The sequence below is a fragment of the Sturnus vulgaris genome, chromosome 28 (genome assembly GCF_052056855.1).
Source record: "Sturnus vulgaris isolate bStuVul1 chromosome 28, bStuVul1.hap1, whole genome shotgun sequence".
NCBI classification, from domain to species: Eukaryota; Metazoa; Chordata; class Aves; order Passeriformes; family Sturnidae; genus Sturnus; species Sturnus vulgaris.
Genome location: NC_142270.1, coordinates 6715279 through 6731596, shown reverse-complemented (window position 1 = coordinate 6731596; position 16318 = coordinate 6715279). Strand labels below are relative to the sequence as shown.

At 50.8% G+C, this 16318-nt stretch overlaps 1 pseudogene; it reads left to right on the top strand.

Moving 5' to 3' along the window:
• Window positions 1-1672: 1672 nt before the first annotated feature.
• On the top strand, window positions 1673-4631 carry LOC148221020 (olfactory receptor 14J1-like; annotated as a pseudogene).
• The last annotated feature ends 11687 nt before the right edge of the window (window positions 4632-16318 follow it).

Below are 16318 nucleotides of genomic sequence, written 5' to 3'. Positions count from 1 at the left end.
GGGACACAATCTCAGTCGTGTCCCTCAGTGGGACCTATTGAAATTTCAAGAAACTTCGGTGCTTAAATTTAAAATTGAGTTATTGAGAAGAATTTTTGACCACTCACTCAGGGACTGAGTCTGATGTAAACAGCACCAAATCCCTGAGAATTTCATTCAAGTCCTTGTGCTGTGTCTGTGCTGCTGAGCTGGGCCAGGCTCCTGGCACAGAGGAATTTCCCATGCTCAATCAAGAAGATCTTCCAAAAGACATTTGTGCCGAGGAGCAGCTCCTCTGCCAGCCCAGCAGGGCTGAGGGCACTGCCTGCAGGCACTGAGGGCACAGGAGCCAGGCACAGACAGGCTCAAGGCAATCAGGACTGGGAAGACATTGAGCTGAGACTGCACTTGGGGAAACATCTTCACAGCCCTGGACATGGTGAGTGTGTGGGTGCAGGGCAATGTCCCCTGTGCTCCTGGAGGGATCTCCCGGAGCCAGCACAGCCCACAGCCTGGGGGATGTGTCAGGAGGACTCTCCCCGTTTCTCTGAGATAGAGGCAGAGGAGGAGGAGGAGGATGTGCTGCAGAGCAGAGCTGCCCTGGGCACCGTCAGAGGGACAGGCCAGGACGGCTCCTGCTGCCAGGGACGGCTGCAGGGGCTGAAGCAGGGGCTGCAGCCAGGGCTGCCCAGGGCTGTCCTGCAGAGCAGCTCCTGCAGCCCTCAGGGCTCTTGGCCAGCCCAGGCCATGTGCCACCTGCCAGGGACAGCTCTCAGCCTGCCTGGGAGCTCTCCAAGGACTGTGGGGAGAAGTTGGAGGTGGAAGGAGCCACCCCCATCAGGGCAGATTCCTCCTGCTGTGGAGATGGTGCTGCATGGCCAGGGCTGCTCTCAGCTTTCTCCTCAAGGGAAGGGAAAGGGGCTGTCAGCTGTGTCTGTGCCACTGAGCCTCCTGTCCTGTCCCCCTGGGCATCAGCAGATCTACCTCAGATTTCCCTCACAGAGTGCCTCCTCACCCTCCTCTGCCTACAGACAGCAGCAGCAGCTCCTTGTCTTGCAGCATCTCTGTTTGTGTGAGCTGCCCTTAAGGCCCTGCTGCCAGGGAGATGCCCCTGGGCAGTGCCTTGTGCTGGGAGGGCTCTGCAGGGCAGAGCTGAGCCCCCAGGGCTGGGCTGGGCTCTGGGAGCAGTGACAGGGACAAGCCTTGGATACACACAAACAGCTCTCAGTAGGTAGCAGAGAGCCAGACCAACTCTTGGTATCCCTTCCTGTTCAGCTACACAGGGCAAGAGAGAAGAGTTTACAGAGACTGACTTTGAAACTGGACCGTCCAAAAACGCCACTTTATTTTTCCAGCACATTTTAAGTCTGATCACCCCGAATTAGAGGGAGGTGTAATAAGCAAAGGGCAACTGTGTGGGACCAGTAGGTGGGACTGCACTGGGGCACAGGGAGCCCTGTTTTCCCTCTGGGTTCCCCAGTGTTCAGGCTAAGAGCAATGCTGAAGATGAGGCACTAACTCAGCAGCAAAAACATGAACTCAAAAATAGAACAGTTTAGCAAATGACTGCCCAAAGTAAGAGAAGTAAGTTTGAAGGGATTCCAATGAACATTTTATAGGATTGGCTAAAACAAGTTGGTCCCAATTTTATCAATACCTTCTTTCAACAGTCTCCGATGCCTAGAGTGAAGAAATGTCCAACAGCAGCTCCATCAGCCACTTCCTCCTCCTGGCATTGGCAGACACGTGGAAGCTGCAGCTCCTGCACTTCTGCCTCTTCCTGGCCATCTCCCTGGCTGCCCTCCTGGCCAACGGCCTCATCATCAGCGCCGTAGCCTGCGGCCACCACCTGCACACCCCCATGTTCTTCTTCCTGCTCAGCCTGGCCCTCCTCGACCTGGGCTCCATCTGCACCACTGTCCCCAAAGCCATGCACAATTCCCTCTGGGACACCAGCAACATCTCCTGTGCAGGATGTGCTTTACAAGTGTTTTTCTTTATGTTCTTCATGTCAGCAGAGTATTTCCTCCTGACCATCATGTGCTACGACCGCTACGTGTCCATCTGCAAACCCCTGCACTACGGGACCCTCCTGGGCAGCAGAGCTTGTGCCCACATGGCAGCAGCTGCCTGGGCCAGTGCCTTTCTCCATTCACTGCTGCACACAGCCAATACATTTTCCCTGCCCCTGTGCCAGGGCAATGCCCTGGGCCAGTTCTTCTGTGAAATCCCTGAGATCCTCAAACTCTGCTGATGCAAATCCTATCTCAGGGAACTTGGGCTCCTTGCTGTTAGTGTCTGTTTAGCTTCTGGATGCTTTGTGTTCATTGTTTTCTCCTATGTGCAGATCTTCAGGGCTGTGCTGAGGATCCCCTCTGAGCAGGGACGGCACAAAGCCTTTTCCACCTGCCTCCCTCACCTGGCTGTGGTCTCTCTGTTTTTCAGCACTGCTTCATTTGCCTTCCTGAAGCACCCCTCAATCTCCTCCCCATCCCTGGACCTGGCACTGTCAGTTCTGTACTCAGTGGTGCCTCCAGCCCGGAACCTCTTCATCTACAGCCTGAGGAATCAGGAGCTCAAGGCTGCAGTGTGGACACTCATGCCAGAGGCACCACAGGCCATGGGGGCACATCTGGGCTGCTGTGTCTGGGTGTGGGGCTCCCTGTTGTGGGCAATGAGGAGGGGCTGGGGAGGCTCTGCAGGACTGACAGGATGGGCTTTGGGGCTGGGGTGGAGAAGCTGAGGGACCTGAGCTGCTGGACCTTGTGAAGAGGAGGCCCAGGTCTCATCCTGCAAGTGCTCCAGGGTTGGTTTCAGAGAATCACAGAATCAGCAAGGTTGGAAAAGACCTTGGAGATCATCAAGCCCAGCCTGTGCCCAGACACCACTTTGTCTCTCTGAGCCTCCTCTTCTCCAGGATAAACAACCCCAGCTCCCTCAGCCACTCCTCACAGGACTTGTTTTCCAGACCCCTTGTTGCCCTTCTTTCCACACGCTCCAGCCCCTCCACGTGCTTCCTAAATTGGGTGTTGCATTTCCTAGATACATTGTAAATGGTACATCCCATGACCCCTGCTGTGCCCTGTATCTTGGTCCCTCTCCCCTCCTGGCCACACAGAGCTGGCTGGGATCCAATTTCTCCCTGCTCTCCCTTTCCAGACCCTAGAAAAGGTCAGTACCCCCTGGCCTCCCCCTCTTTTTCCCCCAAGCTCTCTTCCCCCGTGCTCTTTCCTTTTTTCCCCCACTCTCTTCCCCCGTTCTCTTTTCCCCCCCCACGCTTTTACCCTGTCCTTCCCCCTCTTTTCTCTCTCTTCCCCCGCTCTTTTCCCTTCCCTTTTCACTCACTACCCACGAGAAATAAACCTGTAACTTTATCAGGGGAAAGAGCCTCTTTTGATACGTCTCTGTGGCTAGGGCCCAGGGGAATATCACCCTAACACCTGAGCTAGACCGGAGGAGGGTGAAAGACCCTGTTTTGGGCCGGGAAAAAAGCCTTAACAATTGGGTCCCCAGAACTGGACACAGCACTCGAGGTGCTGCCCATCCAGGGCTGAGCACAGAGGAAGAATCACTGCCCTGGTTCTGCTGGACACACCATTCCTGATCCAGGCCAGGAGCCACTGGCCTTCTTGGCCACCTGGGCACACTGCTGGCTCATGTCCAGCCTGCTGTCCATCAGTGCCCCCAGGTCCCTTTCTGCCTGGCTGCTGTCCAGCCACTCTGTCCCCAGCCTGGAGCACTGCTGGGCTTGTTGTGGCCAAAGTGCAGGACCCAGCACTTGGTCTTGTTAAACCTCACCTTGCTGGATTTGGGCCCTGGATCCAGCCTGTCCAGGCCCCTCTGCAGAGCCCTCCTACCCTCCAGCACATCCACACTCACACCCAGCTTGGTGCCATCTGCACATTCGCTGATGCTGCACTCAATGCCCTCATCCAGATCATCAATGCAGATATTGAAATCCACGCTGGCTGGCTCTGATCCCTCAGCCAGCCTGGAGGTGCCCTGTGATGGCACTCAAGGTGATCTGTTCCATCACCTCACCAGGCACCCAGGTCAGGCTGACAGGCCTGCAGTTCCCCACATCCTCCTTCCAGCCCTTCTTGGGGATGGGCTCACATTGGCACCTCCAGTCCTCTGGCACCTCCCTGCTGAGCCAGCACTGATGAGAAATGATGGAGAGCAGCTTGGGGAGCTCATCCAGCAGCTCCCTCATGCCCCTGGGATGGGTCCCATCTGCTCCCACAGACACCTGTGAGCATCTGAGTGGCTCAGCAGGTCCCCAGCTGCTTCCTCCAGGATTACAGGGGGTCTCTTCTGCTCCCTGTCCCCATCTGTCACCAAAGGATTACACTTGTAAGGACAAGCTGTCTTGTTGTTGAAAACTGAGGGAAAGAAGGGCTTAAGTATCTCAGCCTTTTCCTTGTCTTTAGTTATTTTATTTCCCACTGCATCCAATAAAGAGCTGAGATTCTTCCTGTCCCTGTGATGATATTTCAGTTTTGCATTTTTTTTCTTTTTTTATGTTCTCTGTATTCTTCACACATATATTTGTAGCTCTGTAGTCTATTGTATTAGTGACTATTTCTCCCAGTACTTTTCCATGGCCTTTTCTTAAGCAGGAAGATGAAACAAGTTCCGAGAGCTCCAAGTGAGGTACATCTTGGTTCTTCCTAGGAACTAAGGCTGAGAAAAACTCTTTCAGATACATTCTCATTGCCAAAGTACAGTAAGTGCTGAAGGGGGGCTTCAGAGAAGTGGCTTGTCCTGGGGGGGGGGGGGGAGATTCACCATGATTTGTCCTCCTAATTGATGCTTTTCATCAATTATGCTAATGTCCAAAAACCTATAAAAATGTACTCACCCTGGGAGAGGGGGGCTTTTTTGGACATCTATCCATAACTGCCTCTGAAGTCCTTCAAAAAATAATCCTCTTTTATATAATCTCCTTACTGTGGAGGGTGCAGAATATAATCTTAAAGAATAAAGTCCTTCTGCATCCTCAGAAAAAGCCCCTTGGAAAACCATAGCTTAAAGATCAGAAATGGCTTGTTAAATGACGAATACAAAAGGAATCCAGCTTCCCCCCCTTAGTAGACCCTCTTATCTATCTTCAATATTAGTGGCTCATTTTCTTTTAGTAAGCATAGGCTAACTTTGAATGTAAAATCCCTTGGGGATTGGTTAGAATGTAGAATTCCCTTGATAATTGGTGCAAACTGCAAATCCCTCAAAAGATATAAACACCCCTGTAAAACAATAACTGTTGTATATGCTAGATAGTATGCCTTCATAGAATAAAAGATGGATTTGTGCCTTTGTGCATATCCCAGTCTCTTCACCTCGCTGGTCTGAGAGCTCACTGCGAGCCAAAATTCTATCTGGGCAAGGCTCGGGAACGTGCTCCATCACTGAGGGCTGCAGAAGCAGTCTTAGGGATCCCAAAGGGACCCCAAAAACCCCACCAGCAACACCTTACCAAAATTATCTCGAGTTTCATTTCCAGGTTGGGCAAAAAGCAACATCTGCTTTTGTTATTAATTCATTTATAAAAATATTTTTCGTTATTTTTCACAGAAACAATTAAGTTAACTTCTAATGGAGCTTTCATCTGTCTATTTTCCTTTCTTCAAGACGTAACAAAAACCTTAAACACTTCCTGATCTGCCTTGCCCTCTGTCAAAAGGTGATGCACCTTCTTTTTTCCCTGAGTTCCTGGAAAAGCTCCATGCCCAGCCAGGCCAGTCATTTTCCTCACTTGCTCACTTTTGGCACACAGGGACAGTCTGCCTCTGCTCCTTCAAAATTTCTTTCTTGAAGTACGTCCATCATTCCTGGACTGGTTTTTCTTAAGGACTGTTTCCCTTAAAAATATCAGTTCCTGATTCGGTACACTCCAAATCTGCATCCTGAATGGGCCAAAGTCTGCTCTCCATCATTCCAGTGTACAAGTTTTGTTGATGCCCCTCCTTCATTCACAGAATATTGAAAACTCGATTATTTCATGGTCACTGTACCCCAGGCAGCCTCTGACCACCACATCTCCCACCAGCCCTTCTCTGTTTGTGAACAGCAGGAGACAGAGTTTTCCTTGGGAGTAGGAATGGTACCAAAAATTTGGTAACATAAAAAACCCCTTAACACCAATGTAGCAGCAAAAAGCAGCATTGTTTATTTGGCTGGATGCTCAGGGGGACAGCTCCTCCCAAAGCCGTGCATGCTGAGTACAGGAAAGTTTCTGTTTATATTCTGTATTTTGCATATGTAATGATTGATTGTCCTGGACTAAACACACATATGATAATCATTTTCCCCAAATCATTAACATATTGCCCCTGCCCTTACCCATGGGTTCTTCTGTCCTGGGGGTTTCTCTGGTGGTCCCTGGTGGTCGTGGACCCCAATGTTCCAGTTCAGCCTGGGTGAGTTGGCAGGACACTGAGGCTGGGGAACTTCCAGTTCCCCTTCTCACACAACGGGCATTGTGCAGTTCCCAGAGGCCAGTGGTTTTGGAGAGAAGAATTGTGTTAGCTCACCTGGGGTGGGCAATTTATCATCTGGGAACATGAGGTCACAGAGTGGGCTATGACATCTCAGAGTGGGTAATGTGAGGTCATCGAACACCTATGATATCATAGGCTGGCTGTGTGACATCACAGAGCTGGTTATGACATCATGGGGCAGAGGTATGACATCATAGAGCAGACAATAACATAGCAGAGCAGGCGGTGACATCACAGAGTGGGTTGTGACATCAGAGACCAGCTGTGTGACATCACTGAGCAGGCTGTGACATTACAGGGCGTCTGTGGGATCTCATAACAGGGCTGTGTGAGGTCACTGGGTTGGTCACTCTGCCCCAGCCCCCCCCCCCAGTTTCCCCAGACAAGTCCAATGCTGTTCATGCCCAGCAGGGTCCCCTGTCCCCCGGGATCCCCCTGGTCCACCTGGAGCCACAGCCTCCCCCAAGAATGTTCCACAAATCAACCCCAGAGCCTGACACAGGGACAAGGGGCCAGGGCTGTGACCAGAGCATCAAAGACGTGGATTATCCAGGTCACTGGGGCCTGGTTTGGGTTGCCCAGGGCAGGAAAGATGTCTGGCAGCTGGAGTAGGGTGAGGGAAGGGCCTCCAAGGTGGGGCTGGAGCCCTTTGGCTGTGAGGAGAGGCTGAGGGAGCTGGGCTTGTCCAGCCTGGAGCAGGGAAGGCTGAGGGGCTGCTCATGCCAGCCTGGCAGTGCCACCCAGGAGCTGATGGAGAACACAGAGCCAGGCTCTGCACTGGGGGGGCTGGGGGGAGACAAAACACAATGGGTGGGAGGGGAATGAGAGGAGATCCCACAGGACATGTGGAAAACCTTTGTTCTCAGGGGCTCAGACAGGTTCTGAGGTGCTGCCCCATCCCTGGCCTTTGGGATTTTCAAATCCACACCAAATCAAACCTTGAACCACTTGATCTGACCCAGTTTCTCACTGGTTGGACTGCAGACTGAGGTTCCTTTCAACCTCAGCTCCCTGATGATCCCAGGACGATGCTGCTCCTGATTTTGGAATGGGCCAGAGCAAATATTTATGGGACAGGAGCCCTCTGGGGCTGTAGGGGACCTACAGCTTGTGAGGTGCACAAGCACATCTCATTAGCTGTGGCATTTGAATACTTTCAGAAATGTCAAAGATTTCCCTCCAGGAGAGAACAGGAATTTCCTGGATGTGTACTGATGGCAGGAGGAAAAATACTGCTCTTCCCCTCTATCTGTGTTACCAGAATACTGTCTATTATTTCATGTGCCTCTTCCCTTGAGTATTTCCACCTCTCCTGATTAAATGGCCATGTCTAAGGACATCTGTTCTTTAGACCAGCTGGTTCTATGGCCTTCCCATTGCTCCCAGATTTCCTCCTCCAGTTGTTCTCTGGTCATTCCACGTTAGTCAACATCTTAATTGCATTTACATCTATCACAGAATCACCCTTTCTAATGTATTTTTCTAAAATTCTTCCTGTGTGGAAATCCCTTGTGCATGGTGGACACATCAGAGACTGCTTTGACATTGCACAGTGTTGAAGGAAGAAGTCTGATGCTCATTAAATTATATCATTGGTACATTTTTTTATGTTGGCCAGGAAGAGAAACTTTCTGTGCCTCTGAGTCTCACCAGTTCCTGACCCCCAAAGGACACAAACCTGATGAGTTGTGGTTCCCACTGCAGTGGTGGCACTTGCACCTCCCTCCATACCCACAGCAGAGCTGCCTTGTCCCACAAAGTCCCTGGCAATCAGGGATGAAGGAAACAGGACAGGCTGTGGGGATCAGGGGCAGGGCACAGACAGGGATTTGGGGTGGCTGTGAGCCCAGGGCAGGAGCCAGCCCTTGGCCTTGCTGAACCTCATCCAATTGTCCTGGGCCCATGGCTCCAGCCTGTCCAGATCCCTCTGCAGAGCTTCCTGCCCTGCAGCACAGCCACACTTCCACCCAGCTTGGGCTCACCTGGACACTGACTGAGGGTGCCCTCCATGGCCTCGTCCAGATCAGCAATAAAGAGATTGAACTGCCCTGGCCCAAATCCTGAGCCCTGGGGACACCCCTGGATGTGGCTCCATTGCCCAGCACTCCTTGGGCTGGACTTGTGTTTATTATGGAGTTGTGCCTGCCTTTGGTTTTGTTTGCTGACAAGAAATGAACATCCCTCTGTGTCTCCTTCTCCAAGGAAAGCAGGTGGGAGTTGGTGCCAAGGAGCTGAAAGCTGCAGGCACAGCCTGGAGTGGAGGAAGCTCAGATTTGCACAAGGCTGCTCTGAGTGCCAGGGGTTGGATGAGTGAAATGGTGGGGTGGGGGTAGGGGCAAAATGTGATTGATTGTCAGCGATAAAGGGTCTTGATTTTCACATCTATTCAGACTGCCTTCGGAGATGCTCAGGACAAATATCAACTGGACATTGCTGATATCAATCTATAAACAGGAAAACAAAACTTAATAGGGAAAAAACCCACCTGAATTTAAAAAAATATATAGTATATTCTCTTTGAATACACTTCTGAAATCTATATAATTAACCACAGAAGAATGAAAGAATTCAAAAGAATTTATTCCCTGGGGCTTGTCTTCTTAGAGTGTTCCAAAATATTAATGAGCCTTTGTCACTGAATCCTTGAACTGAAGAGCTTAAGACAGATCAAGTCTCTGGAGAACTAAAATCCATCAGGGAAGCTCCAAGTTGCTGAGGATCCATCCTCAGCAGAGCAGGAATTAATAGATTCCAGGGGTTTCCAGGCTGCTCAAGAGCTGTGAGCTCACGTGCAGGCTCAGGGGCTCCATGGGGACATCTGAGGGGTCTGTGGGCTCTTAAAGATCTGTTTGGTCACACTCAGTCACAGGGGCTCCATGGGGACATCCCAGGGCTCCTTAATCTTTCTAAGAGTCATGAGGTGACAGTCACAGGGCTCCACAGTGACAACAGAGGTGTCTCTGCCCTGCCAAGGAGCCAATTTGTCACAGGCAGTGGCAGGAGTCCAGTGGGGACATCCCTGTGCTCCTAAAGAACAGTGAGGGCACCGACACTCACAGGGGTTCCAGGGTGACATCCCAGGAGTGCCCAGGCTGCCAAAGGGCCGGGATGTCACAGACACTCACAGGGGTTCCAGGGTGACACCCCAGGAGTGCCCAGGCTGCCAAAGGGCCGGGATGTCACAGACACTCACAGGGGTTCCAGGGTGACATCCCAGGAGTGCCCAGGCTGCCAAAGGGCCGGGATGTCACAGACACTCACAGGGGTTCCAGGGTGACACCCCAGGAGTCCCCAGGCTGCCAAAGAGCCGAGATGTCACAGACACTCACAGGGGATCCAGGGTGACACCCCAGGAGTCCCCAGGCTGCCAAAGAGCCGGGATGTCAGACACTCACAGGGGTTCCAGGGTGACATTCCAGGAGTCCCCAGGCTGCCAAAGACCTGGGATGTCACAGACACTCACAGGGGTTCCAGGGTGACATTCCAGGAGTGTCCAGGCTGCCAAAGAGCTGGGATGTCACAGACACTCACAGGGGTTCCTGTCATGGGCGGAGTGGGAGCTTCAGGCAAAGTTTACTTGAGAAGCTCCTGTTGGGTCACGAGGTGCAGAAAGGACCCCCAACACCCCCATGACACCTCCAAGCTCCCCCAAACCAGGACCCCCAGGCTTCCTAAATTCCTGTGAGAGGAGCCTGGGAGTGCCTGGATCCAATCGCAGCCCCAGACTTTGCCAAGGATTTATGTGTAAAGGATTATACAGGTGGAATTGAAACTTTGTACAACTTTGTCCCTCAGCATTAAGGATAGCAAACCAGAAATATTTATATACATAGAGTTATGAGTGATTATGATCATGATCAGACATAAAGGTCTTAATCAGAATAATTTACTCCACAGTACAGGAGCTGTAACATCTATTTTAATATAGTGCTCTAGGAAACAATTATATCAAAGCAAAACTAAGCAGAGATGGGTGTTACTCCCCCAGACCAACGACCCTGGGCAAATCTCTTCAGCTCAGACTCAAGCACCCTGAGGGGCATCTCCACTCCAGGGAAGAATCTCCACACCCCCCAAGAAGGGAAATGTCATAAGATGCTGCCATTAAAATTTAGGACAGGACTTTTCTAGTCTGAAGTGCTGCCCTGTCAGCCAGATGTGCCCAGGCTGTGCCAGCTCAGCGGCTCTGCACAAGTTCTCAGTGGTGTCACTTGGTTGTTCCTTTCTCTGGGGATTTTACCAGCTCTGCCACAGTTTCAGCTCCCGCTCAGGATGTTGAACTTTGGGATGGAGGAGTCAGGCTGGTTTCAGCATTATTCACCCCAAAAGCAGCGTGACCTCCCCTCTTCATTTCCCACTGGGGCTTTGCAAACAGGGCCCTGCTGGAGTTGTTTGAGCCCATTCCAGGCAGAGCCTCCTGCTCCAGCAGGAATTGCCTTTCCTGCGCCATGGCCAGGCCAGGTCCCGCTGCAGGAAAAGCCCCAGGCCGACCCCAAGACAGGGAAGGGCTCAGGCACAAGAGCAGAGAGCCGTGGTGGGACCTGTGCCAGGCAGAGCCTGAGGCACCAAAGGCACCTTGGCAGCAGCAGCTCCCTGCAGGCCATGGCCAGAAGCCTCCCTGGGCAAACCAGCCTGGTGGCCACCACTGCAGAGCTGCTGGCTCAGGGGGGATTTCTGGCTGGGCTCTGCCCCAGCCCACAGAGTGTGACCTCAGCCCTGCCTCTGGCACAGCCCTTGTGCCTGGGCCCTGCAAAGCCCAAAGGTCACCTGTGCCACCCTGGTGCCCATCCCTGGCTCTGGCACTGTCAGTTCTGTACTCGGCGCTGCCTCCAACTCTGCACCCCTCCTCTACAGCCTGAGGACCTTGAACATGCTCTGAGGAATATGACTACTCTGTGCTGTTCAGAAACAAAGTGCCTGTTTGTTTCTGCATAATATTCAGAATGGAACTCATTACAGATTGCCCAGACTGCTTTGTGCCATGTGGCCTTTTTGTTATTCTATCTGGTGTATTCTATTTTTCCTTTTTTTTCTTTAACTCCTGATAATACTCTCCATAAAGGGATGTCATTAATCACAGTATTGCTACATCACTAGCTACCGTGCTTGTGTAAAATAGAAACAGTAAGGAGCCATGATCACTGTGAATTGAAGTAAAATAAAGTGTCCTGCTCTGCCCTGTAAGTCCAAGATGTTTCCTGAGCTGTTCTCTGTCTCTGCAGGGGCTGTGCCTATGGGCAGAGGTGGAGGGAAGAAGCACAGCAGCACAGCCAGGGACTGGCTCTGGCTCTTCCCACATCTGCTCTTCCCAGCTCCACCCTCTCCTTGCCAGCCCTTCTGTGGCTGTGAGGCCGCAGTGCTCTGGCAGCTTGGTCACTGTCCTGCTGCGTGTCCTTGCTGTGCCCACAGGCAGGGACAGGCCATGGGCACTGCTGGGACACAGATGGGCTCCAGCACAGCAGCTCCATCAGCAAAGGGCATCTCCTGAGGGCAGGGCAGGAAGGCTTCACTCTCCTCCAGAGTCACTCTCAGCAACAGGCCCAAGGAACAGACTCTGAAGAGGCTCCTTGTGTTCCTGGTTCTGCCAGGGCTCAGTGGGCTGAGATCAGGGTCCCAGTGTGGCCTTCAGTGTGTAATAAATGTGATTCATGCTAATTAAATTGTAACTATATTAAAAAAATTGTATTTAGATCAATAGAAGACAATTGTTACAGAGTGAGGGGGGAGATGGGTGAGACAGGGCAAAGTACATCTTCTGGATGTTGGGAGTCGAAGAAGGATGTTGGAAGGGAATAGTAGAAGGACATAGGTCTGATAAGCAGCATCTAGAATTAGAAACTTTTGACCTTGAAATGGGCCAAAATAGGATGATTCCAAGCATGGGACTCAAAGTCTTGTTATGGAAAATATCTGCTTAGTCACATAGTGCACATGCACTACCTGCAGGTCACAGCTCGGTCATTGATGAAGACAACGAGCCTTCATCAGAAATAAAACCCTCAAAAGGATGAGAGACCCCCTAACCCATCAGTAGAGCATGCTCCGTACACACAGTGACGTAGACTTTAGGAATAGAAACTAGGAGGAGTTTTCCAGACACTTGTGTAGCATATAGTATATAAGGGGGATTGTTAGCCTTGATGCTTTGGTACGTGAGGAGGGGCGAGTCCCTCCCCGTATCCCCGGTTGGGGGGCCCCTCCCTGGTCGGTTTTGCTCATGCTTTATATGAACCTCAATTATACTAAATTAATTACTGCCAAATTTTACCTATCCTAAAATATATGTATTCAATACTTTGATTGTATTGATCTCCAATACTTTAATTGTATACATTTATAATTGTTACTATTAAAAATTTGCTACTAAATTTAATCTTGTTGTTTGATAAATTGGAAAATAAAATAGAACATAATTCATAACAATTTGGTGCGAAAACCCGGGAATTCCAGTCCAAGTGAAGAGTGGCTAGTTTTGGGAAGGAGCTCCCCACCAGTTGTTAAGGTGGTCCTGAGGCTAGACCAGGCACTCTTGGAGAAGGAGTTCCAAATTAAAATAAGGCATATGCAAAAGAAGCTCGCTACAAGGAGGCGCGCCAGAAGAAGAAGGCTCCCGTGGGAACGCCGGCAGAAAGGGAAAGGTGCCCGTAAAACGTCTTGTGCACAAGAGCCCTGTGCGAAAACGGGGCTGTGTGAGTACCATGGGGTTGGGTAAAGGGGGCGGCTGTGTGCTTGTGTGTGAGTGAGGAATGTCTGAGACGGCTGCCTAGCCGAAGAGAGAGGGACCTCCTAGTACCGCAGTTTCGGTTCTCCATGAGGAGAGCAAAGGGAAAAGCCGGGAGCAAAGGGAAGCGAAAGGGGAGAGCGAGTGAATACCCTGGGAGGGACCGGGAGGGAAAGTCCCAGCCCAAGAACTCACAGGACGGAAGGGAGCTGATGCTCGAAAAACTGATTTAGGAGAGGAGAGAATGAGTCAGGTTCAACTATTGGGAGGATAATAGGTGGAAGTTTTAGTTTGTGATTAAGAAGGATTGTGGAGAGTGGTCAGAAAGAGGAGTTAAGGAGGAAAGAATAAAAGGAAAAGAAGGAATTAGGTGGGAAACAAGTGGTTGGCAAAAGAACTGAGATAGTGTCTATTAAGTGAGGGAGTTGAAAGACAGATTCTTTGGCCATTAGGTTTAGCCATTGAAATCCAAGGGGTTTTAGGGCAAACAGGTCTACATGTTAAAGTCAGTAGAGATTTAAGGACACCTCATTTGCCCTATGGAAATCAATGGTGATTTAGGAACACCAGGTTCCTGGGTGATGTTGGACATTCTGTTGTCCTGGTGACATGGCACAGCCCCGCCCTGCAGGGGTATATACGGGGCACAGGGTCCTGCACTGCCCAGTGCCAGGAGTACCACTGGCTCAGGAGGAAGCAGCTCCTGGGCCCTCTGTGCGTCAGCCGACTTTACATATGGAGAAGGAAATGGTGAACCCCAATTGCAAAGCAGCCAGCCCCATGGCCAGCAGGCTGGAAGAGCAGGCCCTCAGTGGGCAGGGGCTGGCAGCAGGTGACAGCTCAGGCCTGCAACCATGCAGCAACGTTAGCAACAGCTGCCATGAGGGATCCCAAGGGGAAGCCTGCATTGAGCAAGAGCTGTTCCCTGAAGAATCCAGCAGTGACCAGGGATCATCCCAAGGGGAAGCCTGCATTGAGCAGGTGCTGTTCCCCACACAAACCAGCCTGTACCAGTAAGAGTCCCACGAGGAAGTGTGCACTGGGCAAGAGCTCTCCCCAGAAGAAGAAGATGAGGAAGATGGAGTCAGCCTCCTCGAGCTGTGTGAAGACCAGGCAGAGAGAGAGCGCAGATGGGCAGGTCTGTCCAGAGGTGGGTTCCCCTTGGCTGCCCCTCACGAGGCCTGGGTTGAGCCGGGACCACCTGAGCTGAGCTCCCCAGGTCCGTGCTGTGCCTGCCCTGCCTGTCTGCAAGCGCCAGCCCTGCTGAAGAAACATCCATCCCGGCTGCGGCGGGCACTGCGGGCACTGCGCCGCCTCTGCCGCTGCCCCTACCTGGCTCCACAGCCCCAGGAGTAGGCCTGGAAAAGGAGCAAGAACAAGAAAACAAGAAAGAATAGTAAGAAGAATTAGAATGAGAATAGGATAAAGAATAGGAATTAAGAATAGGAAGTCAGAATAAGGATAAGAATATAAGAATATAAAACTTAATGTGTAGAAGTAGACTTAGAAGTAAAAGTAGAAGAAACACATAAGAAGAAATAGTTATAAGAAGAAAATTAATAATAGGAAGTAGAATAATAGAAATACTAAGATGAAGAAATAGTGGGTAGCCATAATTGCAATAATTATTTGAAGTATAGAAATAAGAAGAATAATATAGACAAGAAGAGGAAGAAGTAGAAGAAGAAGAACAGGAGGAGGAGGAGTGGAAGAAATAGATGTAGTAGTAAATAATTATAATAAAAATTATGAAGTGATGATGATAATAATGGTTTTATTAATATTTTCAATTTAAGTTACACATCCACACATCTTCTAGAGTCACAGTATAGTTTGGCTTGGGAAGACCTCAAAAATCCTCTACTGAATAAAGAGGCTGAGACCAGCCCAGCCCACCCCTCCTTCATCTGACTGCAGCTTTGGCCTGGGACTTGAGCTGCCAAACAGCACCCTGAGGTACCATCAAGGTGACACCATTGATCAATTGCCTCTGGTCTAGGGACAAGGACACAAGAGTGAGGCAGGAGAATGTATCCAAAGCAAGGCAAAGCCAGCAGCTGTCCTGAAAATCAGCTTGGGCCAGGCTGGGGCTGGGGGAGGCCGTAGCCCACAGGCTCATCTGCTGAGACCACGTTTGCACACACTGCCCACAGCAGTGAAGGAACTTTCCCCTGAAGAAACCAGCAGTGACCAGGAACTATCCCAAGGGGAAGCCTGTGTTGATCAGGTGCTGTCCCCCACACAAACCAGAATGTACAAAGAACAGTCTCTTGAGGAAGCTGTCACGTTCCACTGTTAATACATGTGAGATTTGTGATGGTTCGTTTTTAATCTCAAAGGTGTAAAAGACAACAACAGGGGACCAGTCATTTTGCTCAAAGCAGAATTGCACTTTTATTGAGTGTCAACAACTCAGTTTTGCAATAGAGGGAGAATTAATGGAAACAAAGTAAAGAGAGAGAGAGAGAAAGAGGGGGATAGGGAATAGCTACCAACAGACGAGACCAATGTCCTCGTGGTCTGGCCCAATAGACACCGGGGTCCTTGTGGTTCCAGCCAATAGACACATCTTCTGTGGGGAGATCTCAAAGGTTTCTCCAAAGGGTCGCTTTCTTACAGTCCTTTTCCAAAGCGAGTGGTGTCTGGACAAGAGGTGGGAGATTTATGGGCCATTGTGAGGTGCTCGAGACAGAACATGCAGTGGTGCTCCGAGAAGCAGCTGTAGGTGCAGTACCTGTTCAAAGGTTCTGTACCATGGACAGCATGGCAAGCACAGTGCAGCAGCAAACAGTCCCTGGGCCAGCATCCACCTCGGCCAGGCCAGAACTCCTGTCCAGAAGCGGGTGGGGGTCCTTGGGACAGCCTCTATCCTCGCGACGGTCGTGAGGCAAATGAGGAAACTCCGGACTGACTCTTACACCACCCCGTGACTCACGATCATGGTCAGGACTGCTCCTTTGTGGTGTTGTTGTGAAGCCTTCAGTTGCGAGGTCTTCAGGACCCATCCAAGTTGTCAGCATATCCTGGAAAACAGAGACAGACTCAGACAGAATAGAAAAGTAGGAAAAAGATAAGGGAAAGGAAAAGGAGAAAAAGGAGAACAAAACAAATCAATTAA